Source organism: Mirounga angustirostris, unplaced genomic scaffold (genome assembly GCF_029215605.1).
Source record: "Mirounga angustirostris isolate CCGP_5_RB_7025 unplaced genomic scaffold, mMirAng1.0.hap1 SCAF_14, whole genome shotgun sequence".
Classification (NCBI taxonomy): Eukaryota; Metazoa; Chordata; class Mammalia; order Carnivora; family Phocidae; genus Mirounga; species Mirounga angustirostris.
The window spans coordinates 90430644-90443048 of record NW_026991722.1 but is presented as its reverse complement, the minus strand read 5'-3'; the positions used below and the strand labels follow the sequence as shown (position 1 = coordinate 90443048).

General features: G+C 41.5%; 1 long non-coding RNA gene and 1 pseudogene across 1 annotated transcript in view; one reads left to right on the top strand and one right to left on the bottom strand.

Moving 5' to 3' along the window:
• Positions 1-12405, bottom strand: part of LOC123852901 (uncharacterized) — a 35955-nt gene that overhangs the window by 22424 nt on the left and 1126 nt on the right. The window lies entirely within an intron of this gene.
• Positions 1760-1998, top strand: LOC135362582 (NADH dehydrogenase [ubiquinone] 1 alpha subcomplex subunit 1-like; annotated as a pseudogene).

Below are 12405 nucleotides of genomic sequence, written 5' to 3'. Positions count from 1 at the left end.
GTAAAATAAAAACGTAACAAAAATAGCACAGCAGAGCAAGGCAAAATAAAACAAACACTTCATAATTATTTTAAATGACAAGGGTACTGATTATACAAATGATCCACACAGAAGTGTGTGTTCCCCAAAAAGTGAAAAGAAAAATACAAAATACTGTTCACAATACACAAATGTACTCAGGAGCAGGCTTGCAATAATAAAAGTAGAGAATTCACAAAGCTACAGTAATCAAAACAACATGGTACCAGCATAAGGATAATAAGTATATATATCAATGGAATAGAACTGAGAGTCCAGAAATAAATCCATACATCTATGAATAATTGATTTTCCACAAGGTGCCAAGACCATTCAATGGGGAAAAGATAGTCTTTCAACAAATGGTGCTGGGACAGCTGGATAGACATATGCAAAATATGACACCAACAGGACAAGCAACCAAAGGAAAAAAAAAACTAGATTTCATCAAAATTAAAAACTTTTATGTGTCAAAGGACTATCAAGAAAGTGAAAACAGGGGTGCCTGGCTGTCTCAGTTGATGGATGGAGCTTGGGACTCTTGATCTTGGGGTTATGAGTTCGAGTCCCATGTTGGGTACAGAGATTACTTAAAAATAAAATCTTTTTTAAAAAGGGAGGGCGGAGTGCCTGGATGGCTCAGTCGGTTGGGCATCTGCTTTTGGCTTTGGTCATGACCCCAAGATCCTGGGATCGAGCCTGCATTGGGCTCCCTGCTCAGCAGGGAGCCTGCTTCTCCCTCTCCCTCTGCCCCTCCCCCTGCTTGTGCTCTCTCTCTCTAATAAATAAATAAATAAATCTTTTTAAAAAATAGATTTTTGGGGCGCCTGGGTGGCTCAGTCGTTAGGCGTCTGCCTTCGGCTCAGGTCATGATCCCAGGGTCCTGGGATTGGGCCCCGCATCGGGCTCCCTGCTGGGGGGGAAGCCTACTTCTCCCTCTCCCACTCCCCCTGCTTGTGTTCTCTCTCTCGCTGTATCTCTGTCAAATAAATAAATAAATAATCTTTAAAAAAATTGTTTTTAAAAATAAATAAAACTTAAAAGGGGCGCCTGGATGGCTCAGTTGGTTGAGCATCCAATTCTTGATTTTGGCTCAGGTCATGATCTCAGGGTCCCGGTATCGAGTTCTGTGTTGAGCTCTTCATTCAGTGGGGAGTCTGCTTGAGATTCTCTCTCTCCCTCTCCCTCTCCCCTTGCTCACACACTCTCTCTCTCCCTCTCTCTCAAATAAATAAATAAATAAATCTGTATAAAAATTTTTTTTAAGTGAAAGCATAACCCATAGATTGGGAGAAAATATCTCATGTATTTGATAAAAATCTATCCAGAATATATAAAGAACTCTTACAACTCAAAAATAAAGAAGACAGGGCACCTGGGTGGCTCCATTGGTGGAGCGACTGCCTTCAGCTCAGGTCATGATCCTGGAGTCCCGGGATCGAGTCCCACATAGGGCTCCCTGCTCAGCAGGGCGTCTGCTTCTCCCTCTGACCCTCCCCCCTCTCATGTGCTCTCTCTCTCTCTCATTCTCTCTCTCAAATGAATAAATAAAATCTTTAAAAAAAAAACATTTAAAAAAAAAAAAAACAAGACAACCCAATTTAAAGACAGGCAAACGACTGTAATAAACATTTCTTCAAAGAAGATAAATGGCCAGCAAGACATGGAAAGACGCTCAACATCTTGTTATTAGTTATTAGGAAAACGCAAATCAGCACCTTTAGCAGGCCGGGAAGGCAGGGGTTTGGCTCTGGCAACTGGGCTGCGATGTGGTTCGAGATCCTGCCCGGGATCGGCGTCATGGCCGTGTGCTTGGTCATCCCCGGCATAGCCACAGCGCACATCCACAGGTTCAGTAACAGCGGCAAGGAAAAAAGGGTTGCCTATTATCCATTATCAGTGGAATTTGATGCAAAGAGATAGGCGGGTCTCTGGGGTTAATTGTTACTATTGTCAAAGGGTTTGGAGAATATCAATTAAGGAAGCATTTTCCTGATTGATGAAAAATAACTCAGTCATACTCATCTACCCCTTTTAGGAGGTTATGCAGTGTATTAATGTAGTGCATAATAAAAACAACAAAAAAAGTAAAAAAAAAAAATGCACATCAAAACCACAATAAGATACCATTTTACCCCACTAGGATGACAATAATAAAATAAGGGGGGGAGGTGAATGGGAATAACAAGTGTTAGCAAGGATATGGAGAAATTTTAACACTCCCACATTGCTGGTGAGAACATAGAGGTGCAGTCACGGTGGACTGGCAGTTCCTCAAAAAGTTAAACACAGAATTACCCAGCAATTCCACTCCTGGGTATATACCCCAAAGAACTTAAAACAACTATCGAACAAGAACCTGTACGTGAATGTTCATAGCAGCATTATTCATAATAGCCAAATGTGGAAAAAACCACCAACTGATGAATGGATAAATAAAATGTGGTGTACCCATACAAGGGATATTATTCAGCCATAAAAAGGAATGAAATACTGATACATGTTGGGGCACCTGGGTGGCTCAGTCGGTTAAGCGGCTGCCTTCGGCTCAGGTCATGATCCCAGGGTCCTGGGATCGAGCCCCACGTCAGGCTCCCTGCTCGGTGGAGAGTCTGCTTCTCCCTCTCCCTCTGCCTGCCTCTCTGCCTACTTGTGCTCTCTATCTCTCTGTCAAATAAATAAATAAAATCTTTAAAAAAAAAAAAAAAGAAGAAATACTGATACATGTTGCAACACAGATGAATCTCAAAAACATTACTTCTAATAAAAGAAGCCAGACACAAAAGGTCAAATGTAGTATGATTCCATTGATATGAAATGTCCAGAATAGGCAAATCCCTAGAAACAGAAAGTAGATCAAGGCTGGGGAGAGGAGAGGATAGAGAGTGATTGCTAACAGATAGTAGGTTTCTTTTTGGAGTAATGAAAATGTTCTGGAATTAAGATGGTGATGATGGTTGCACGACCTTGTTAATATACTAAAAACTGCTCAAATGTAGCTGTAAATTGAATTTTATAGTATGTGAATTATAGCTCAATTTTAACAAGTGGAGCATTCATAAGTTTTTTTGTTAAATTTTCTTAAGTTCATTACATTTTTTTAAAGAGATTTTATTTATTTATTTGAGAGTGAGAATGAGCTGGGGCGGGGAAGAGCTAAGGGAGAGGCACGGGGAGAAGCAGACTCCCCGCTGAGCAGGGAGCCCAACGATCATGACCTTAGCTGAAAGCAGACACTTAACTGACTGAGCCACCCAGGCGCCCCTAAATGTGTTTTAAATGTGTCTTTGGTCTTAATGATGCAGGGACATACTGAAATCTGAAGGCTTGGGTCCCTCTCTCTTTGCAACTCATTTGTCATCCTCATTGCCCATCTCATCCCTGATCCACAGCTGCATACCAAACCCCTAGACATTACCAGAACACAGACTGCCAAGGTCTTTCATTCTCCAGCACCTGTGCTCAGGCTTCTTCTTCTGCCTGGACACTCACGCCCACGGTCTACCTCATTCAATCCTATCTTGTCTTTCAATACCTAACACAAATGTCACTGGTGCCTTGAAGCTCCTCCAACTTTGCCCTACCCCAGCTCAGAAAATGTACTTTCTCTGTACCTCTCTCTGTATGTTCCTCTACAGTGGCATTTCTTATACTCTATTGTAATGGTTTAGTGCCATGTTGGTCTCTTTTCCTCCCCCTTCCCTCTTCACCTCAGACAAGGACCCTAAGGAGGTGCAACTTTCCTATTCCATTTCTACCACCAGTGCAGTGCTTAGAACAGAACAGGAAGGGAAGAAACCAACACTGACTGAATGACTAATAAGTGCAGAGTATATAAACATTAATCTTCACAACCATCCTGTAAAGTATATATTACCATCCCCATTTTACAGATGAGTAGACAGGTTCAGAAAGGTTGAGTATCTTTCCCAAGATCATTCAATTTATTTAAAAAGGTTTTATTTATTTATTCGACAGAGAGAGACACAGCGAGAGAGGGAACATAAGCAGGGGGAGTGGGGGAGGGAGAAGCAGGCTCCCCACTGAGCAGGGAGCCCGATGTGGGGCTCAATCCCAGACCCTGGGATCATGACCTGAGCCGAAGGCAGATGCCTAAAGACTGAGCCACCCAGGTGCCCCAAGATCATTCAATTTAAGTGATGGAGTAGAGGGGCTGAGATCAGAACTGGACTTATGTGCAAATCGAGGGTTCTCCCCATCAGTACAGTGAGGCAGTTTTTATTTTTTATTTTTTTTTAAGATTTTATTTATTTATTTGAGAGAGAGAGAGAGCACAAGAGGGGGGAGCGGGAGAGGGAGAAGCAGACTCCCTGCTGAGCAGGGAGCCCGATGCGGGACTCGATCCAGGGACTCCAGGATCATGACCTGAGCCGAAGGCAGTTGCTTAACCAACTGAGCCACCCAGGCGCCCTGGTGAGGCAGTTTTTAGCACAGGCTCTGGGACCAGACTGCCTGGGTACATGTCCTTGGCTCTTCCACTAACTATCCTTTGCTTTAGGCAAACTATTTAGCCTATGATCATTTCTTCATTTACAAAATGAGGATTATAATTGTGCCTGCACATAGGGTTTTTATGAAGAATAGATGAGATAGTATATATATAAAAATACTCATGGGGCATCTGCGTGGCTCAGGTGGTTAAGCATCTGCCTTCAGCTCAGGTAATGATGCCAGGGTTCTGTGATTGAGCCCACACTGGGATCCCTGCTCAGTGGGGAGTCTGCTTCTCCGTCTCCCTCTGCCTCTCCCCCCACTTGTGCTCTCTCTCGCTCACTCTCGCTCAAATAAATAAATAAAATCTTAATAAAAAACACTTAGAGCAGTATCTGGCACATACTAAATGTTCAATAAATGTTAGTTATGATGCTTTTGTTACTGTCCCATGTTGAGCTACTGTTTGGTAAATATTGGATGGCTGGATAAAATGTACATCATTCTAGGCAGAGATTACTGGATTGTCCAATTCACTGGCAAGTGAGAACTATAGTCTCTTAGGAATCCAGAGAGGAGGGACACCTGGGTGGCTCAGGCCATTGGGCATCTGCCTTCGGCTCAGGTTGTGATCCCAGGGTCCTGGGATCAAATCCCACATTGGGCGGGGGAGTCTTCTTCTCCCTCTCCCTCTCCCTCTGTGCTTCCCCCCACCCCAAATATATAGAATCTTAAAAAGAAAGGAATCCAGAGATGAGATGTTAAATCTCTAATAAGTAAAAATACTAATGTGATAACACTTTGACCTTTTTAAGACTCTTTGAGCTGATAATGGCTATAAAAGAGAGGAAACCAAGTATTTTCAACTCCATTTCCAGATAATTTGAACTTGCTTAAACTATCCAGCATAACAGGAGCAAAATCAGAGATTCAGCTAGGCTCTAGCTTCTGATCCTACATGGTGGCAGTAACAACAAGAACAACAACATTAATAATAATAGCAGAAGTTCTTAATATGTGAGGTATTTAATTTAATGTTTATTGGAGCAGATTTCCCTACTATATCCAAGAGAGCAGAAGCTCAGAGCAAAAAGCATGTTACTGGCCTGATGGCAGAGCTATTCTAGGAATGGGAGGCTTTCTCATAAATCTGACAACTTATGAAGGTGACAAAAGGTTAGACCACTCAGTGTTGGAGAGGACAAGATCCTAGAAAGTGGAAATGTTCCACCACTGCCTGGGTATCAACAACCTGGCTGCAACTGGGCAGCATTTCTATTTCTAATGTCAGGATAATAAGGAAGTTGCTGCCAATACTGCATAAAACTCAAGACACTTAGCAGTGACGGCTGACTTCCAACTGAGCCATTAAGGTAAATGTAAAAGAAAGCTCCAGGTAGAAATATCATTAGGAACTCAGAGAACACACTGAGTCTTTGAAGCTGGTACTTAACCTTCTATTTTTGAACTCAGGGTCTTGCCATGCTGGGACCAATCTGAGTCCACTTATGACACCCCCTCATGCCTATAATACTGCTCATTTCTGTTATCTGGGCTTCACAGAGGTAATTAGGGCAGCAATCTCTTACGGCTGCCTCAGAGTACTAAGATGTGATTTCTCCTGTCCTTGCATTTCCTTCCAACCACAATCGTTCTATGATCTTGTTTGGGATTCCTTTTTTTCTTTTCTCCATTTCACTGTAACAAAGTCTGAAGAATACATAGCATATATTAGTATTCCCTGACATACAAATCCTTTAAAGGATCTCTCTTGAGAGGAGATGGGATGGAGCCAACCATGAGAAAAGACAGGTCAAGAAAGTTTTGAAGAGAATAGTTCATGTGACAGTGCAAAATGACAGATACACCCAGGAGGGAACTGAGATAGATAATAAAAGGAAAAGCAATGCCTGACACAGAAGATACTCAAGAGCTGTTTGGGGACTGAGAGAATAAATAGTAACAGGAGAATGAAATACCAGGATTCTAAAGGTGGAACAGACGTATTTTCCCAGCTACCTTGTTATTCCCAGACCCAGCATATATTCAATAGATCAACATCTTATTTACATATTGTTTATGTAAATACAAATGCTAACTACAACCCTGAATGATAAATTAAAAGTAATTCATGGCAAACACCACAGTCCAGGGCTTGGCACAGCTGAAATACACAGATGAACTTTTTTTTTTTTACATTTTGAAGACAGAGCGAAGATCAGGACAAAAGTGTTGCCTTCCTAAAGTTAACCCATAGAGCCTACGCCACATGACTGCCTAGACTAGGCCTAGTATTCAGCCAAGGTTGATCGCTCCAGCTCCAAACTCAGGACTTTCCTGCTCCCTCTCCCTGAGAGCTTAGAACTCCTGGGCTCCATCTCTGAGCAACTCTGTTTATTGCAAGTGCTCTTGATAAGCAATGTAGTCAGGATATGAGGCGTGGCTTCTCACTTCCTCTCTGAGACCCATTTCCCACCCACAAGCACCTGCCTTCATGGAGGTCACACATTTTCATTATGCTCATGAATTCTAAGGCTAGATCCAGAGCTCCTTTGTGCATTCTTCCCAGCCTGCTTTCGTTCTGGTACCTGCTTAGTTCATCCCCACTCACCTGCATCTTACTCTGATTTTTCTGTCCATTAGTCCCATATCAAATTGCTTGCTGGGCATTTCTACATGCATATGTCAAATTCAAAACCACTGAGGCCAAATCCATTATTTATCCCCAAATCAGCTCCCCTTCTTCTTTTTTTTTTTTTAATTTTATTTATTTATTTGCGAGAGAGAATGAGATAGAGAGAGCATGAGAGGGGGGAGGGTCAGAGGGAGAAGCAGACCCCCTGCTGAGCAGGGAGCCCGATGCGGGACTCGATCCCAGGACTCCAGGATCATGACCTGAGCCGAAGGCAGTCGCTTAACCAACTGAGCCACCCAGGCGCCCTCAGCTCCCCTTCTCAACCTCCCTGGCATGGCTATGGATCAAATAGAATGGATGCACAACCACTAAGAAATCTACCTGCCAGTAGGCCAAATCAGTGTATTGGGTCCAATGTCAGCCTTGCCCATAATCCTTCCAGCCACTTCCAGTCCTACTCAGCTAAACTTCCTTAGGCAGTTGTCCATTCTCACATTCTCCCTTCATCATCTCCTTTTCCTTTCATAATCCATACATTTAGCTCCCCCGAACCACCCCCTCAACCAAAATTCCTCCTGATAAAGTCACTAGTGGCTTTCTTGTTGCTAAAAGCAATTGATTCTTTTTAGCTCTTATCTTAAGTGACCCTCTAGTAGCATTTAACAATGTTGACCACTCCCTCCTTCCTACAACACTCTTCCTTTAGCTTCTCTAACACCACACTCTCCTGATTGCAATCCACCCATCTTTGACTGCTTTTTCTCAGCCTCCCCCAAACCTGCTTTTCCTCTTGTTCCTTATCTCAATGAATGGCACCACCATCTTCTAAGCCTCCAAACCAGAAACCAATTTCCTTGGCTTCTCCTACTTGCTCCTGACATCCCTTGGTCACGGAGTCTTACTTATTCTTCTTCCTAGTTTGCCTCTCTTCAGCCTCATTACCTATATTTGTAGAGCACTTACTATGTGCCGGGCAGGAGTGTTCTAAGTGCTTTAATCCTCACAGCAAACCTCTAAGGTAAATTTTATTATCATCTCCAAATTTCAGATTAGGAAGAGACCTAGGATGGTTAAGTAACTTGCATAATGTCACCTAGCTATTAAGCAGCAGAGCAGGATTCAAACCCAGGTGGCCTGACTTAATTCTGGGTCCAGGTCCACTATTCCCTTTTACCTGCATTAGTCCAACAGCCTCCTTGCTGGTCTTCCATCTTTCTGTCTTGGCTTCTTCTAATCCTCTACCCTGCAGCCTGAGTGATTTTGCTAAAACATGTCACTCTCTTGCTTAAAACTTTTACTGATTCCTCACTGCCTTCAGGATAAAGTCTACACTCAGGAACCTCCATAATCTGGTCAGCAAGTATACACCTCTTTGGCTGCATGTTTTTTGGCCTCATTTTAATCACCACCTTGAATGCCCCACTAGCATAGTGATAGCCTACGTTTCCAGGCTTCTGCACATTGTCTGACCTGCCAAGAACACTAACTCCTTCCCCATTCAGATTTTACTTTTTCTGATAAGCCTTTTCTAACCTCCTAAAACTAGGCCATAAGCACCCCCTGTGCATTCCCACGGCCCCCAGTACTAATCTCCACTGTAGCATTCATTTTACTGTAGTTTTGCCTACTACTATCTGCTCTATCACAAAATAATGAGCTTCTTGAGAACAAGGACCTTGCAGAGTTCACTGTTGTATCCTCAGAACTCAGCTTAGTGCCTGCCTGGTATGCAGTGGATGTTTAATAATCACTGAATCAATAAGCCTTTATTGTCTGCATCACACTGTTTAACACCTACTTATAAATGCCGTATAATATTTTCATTTTCATATGTGTTAGCTTGATCTTTATAACCAGATTCTAGGTTCCTGGAAGATAGCAAATATACTGAGTACTTCAAAGTTAGAGGTTGCTGACACAAAGACTGATACAGTTAATATTTATTCAGGGCTGAGTGAACATCAACAATCCAATGGTGTAGGTACTATTTTTATCTCTCTCAACCTCCATTTGAGGAAACTGAGTCATAGAGAATTCAGTAGCTTCCCTAAGATGATATAGCTAGTAAATGAGAGCTGGGATTTGAGTTCTGATACTGGTACCTGTATTCTTAACCACAGCAAGAACAGGCTGAGGAAACTGAGAATTACAGATGCTAAGTAATTTACCCAAGACCATACCGTAGTGCTAAGACTGGAACCCAGGTCTTTCTAAAGCCTACACTCTTAATTATTTGGCATACAGCTCCTCTTGCTTTAAATGTCAACACTAAAGCTCATACTGGGTGTTGATAAATTTTAAAAGCTTCAGCTCCGGCTTACTGAGATTGAAGAATATTACATTCCTTTCCCAAAGAGGCATCCTTATAGCTTATTGGGTTAATTTACCTTAAATATCAACAGCCTAGCCTTACAAGCCAATTAAGTTTATATAGTCTCTAGTGTTATCCCTGCAACACTGAAAACTGTGTTTTCCTCAATGTGAAAACCCATGTTTTCTAAGACTGGCCTCTGAGTAAAAATCTACTCTCATTCAGAAATTTACTCTTCCCCTTATTTCTCAAAACCAGTTATGTGATATTCCCAAGTTCTCTGCTTTTGTGGATCCTCAGTTCCTCAGTGTAGAATGTCTTGTTTCTGAAAGTCACCTCTTGGCTGTTTTACTGTTTACTCTTAACAATGATCCACAAGCCCTCTTGGCTGTTTTATTGTTTACCCTTAAAAAATTACTATTCTTGGGCGCCTGGGTGGCTCAGTTGGTTGGGCGACTGCCTTCGGCTCAGGTCATGATCCTGGAGTCCCTGGATCGAGTCCCGCATCGGGCTCCCTGCTTGGCGGGGCGCCTGCTTCTCCCTCTGACCCTCCCCCCTCTCGTGCTCTCTCTCTCTCATTCTCTCTCTCAAATAAATAAATCTTTAAAAAAAAAATTACTATTCTCTGTAGGCTTATTAGACTCTTTGTCTTTATGTGGTACTCTGCTTTTCCCTTTTTATCTCAAACATTTACTAAACACTTAACTGTGTATCAAAATGCAAATAACTGGGCGCCTGGGTGGCTCAGTCGTTAAGCGTCTGCCTTCGGCTCAGGTCATGATCCCAGGGTCCTGGGATCAAATCCCATATAGGGCTCCCTCCTCGAGGGGAAGCCTGCTTCTCCCTCTCCCACTCCTGCTGCTTGTGTTCCTGCTCTCGCTATCTCTGTCTCTGTCAAATAAATAAATAAAATCTTAAAAAAAAAAAATGCAAATAACCTAACTCATTGAAGGCCATACTTTCAAAGAAAATGGTCTTGGGGTTTAGATATTGGAATATTATTTCCTTAACAATCTTCATAAAGTCATCCTCTGCTCAGTTTGCAATTATACACCCAAATATCTTTCAGCAAAATCTCAGCAGCTACTTCTACAACACATTATATGGAGAGAATAGCTAGAGCCAACTCATTAGATATTACTCCAAAGATTTTTACCAACACGTTAGCCCTCTTTTGCTGACAAAAAAGATCCTTAAGTCTTTTAACATCTTTATGGCTTCCTTATCAGAGCTCTTCCACTAACATTCCCTATTATCAAAATGAACTGCCCATCTTCCTTGGGAAATGTTCTAGAGGTTATTTCCTGAGGTAACAGTATGGCTTTGTCTCTCTGGATCAGTAATGATTTAATATAAAATTGAGAGTCAAACATCCCTGAAATATTTAGTAAATTATGAGTATTATATTTCACAACGTTGTCTTCAGGGATATATACAATCCAAAATGAGTATATGAGTAGTGCTGTATCATATTACTATTGTAGTAATATTTCCAGAAGAAATACGGAATTTGGAGTAACTGTAGGCCATGAAATATGGCCATATTACACCAATACATGAAGCAAAGTTCAAAACTAGATTATAAGAAAAACACCAAAACATCATCAATGATGATGAAAGGCACATCTCTGAACTAAATCCAATTTCCTTGAGGAAGGAAGGTACTGAACTTATTATAATAGAATACGCCTTTGAAGGACTGAGAAACAAGCCCGTCATTCTAGAAAAAATCAAATCATGCAGATAAATGTCTTACAGGCAAGAAAAAGCAGAGATGACTAAGCTGAAAAAAATCTTCTCTAGCCTGTCTTATATCTTTTCTAGGTAGTGCTGTTCCTGATAAGACACATGGCACAAAATATGGTTTCCCTGTACATCAAGGTAAGTTACAGAAGATAGCAGTTTTCTGAATAGAAAACTTAGATAATAGCAACAGGTAACGAAGTTTGGGATTCTGAGGAAGAAATACTGGCATCCCTACATGGGCACAGTAAATAATCTGAAAATAGTACAAGTGCTGGCCTATGTATAGCCTGTCTCTATTATAATCAGAGGGGAAAGTATTATAATCTGGCAGAAGTAGCCCTTCAGAGTCTGAGGAGCATTTCATCAGATAATAACTGAACACTCACTGCATACAAAGGCAACAGATTAGATGCTGAGGAAGCAATCCAAAAGAACTCCCTGCTACTCTGAAATTAAAAACTGCATTCTCATTTTCTCAAGCCTATATAATTTATGTAATGAAACAAAATGTACATCATATTTCTCTTGCAGTGGTGTAAGAGTATTTAGGACCCTCAAGGAAAATTGTGCAAAGAACCCTTCCCCTTCAGCCTTCTGCCTGTATAAATATCCTAATTCCCTGAAAATAATGTAAGCTTTCTTTAAATAATGAAGTATACCCCATTACTCTCTCCCTGACCATTTCACTTTGTTTTTCATAACACTTAAGACCACCTGACACTTTACATATTTATCATTTATCTTTCCCAACTAGAATATAAGCTTCATAAGGGCAGAGATTTCAAGTATTTTTTTTTTTTTTAAGATTTTTAAATTTATTTGACACAGAGAGAGAGAGCACACAAGCAAGGGGAGTGGCAGGCAGAGACAGAGGGAGAAGCAGACTCCCCACTGAGCAGGGAGCATGATGCCGGACTCGATCCCAGGACCCTGGGATCATGACCTTAGCAGACGAAGGCAGATGCTTAACTGACTGAGCCACCGAGGCATCCCTTCTTCACAGATACATTCTCAGTATCCAGAACTATATCTAGTATGTAGTAAGTTCTCAAAAAAATTGTAAAATTAATAAAAGTGTTTAAAAAAGACCCCTGAATACTATATTAGAATTATTAAATTACTAAATTTTGGCATATCTGTGTATATGTATATGTGAGTAAATTTACAGATTCTGTGTAATATCCAGCATAGGTCAAGTCCAGGAGTCAGGGGATCAGAAGCTTTTGTGGGGAGACAGAAGCAT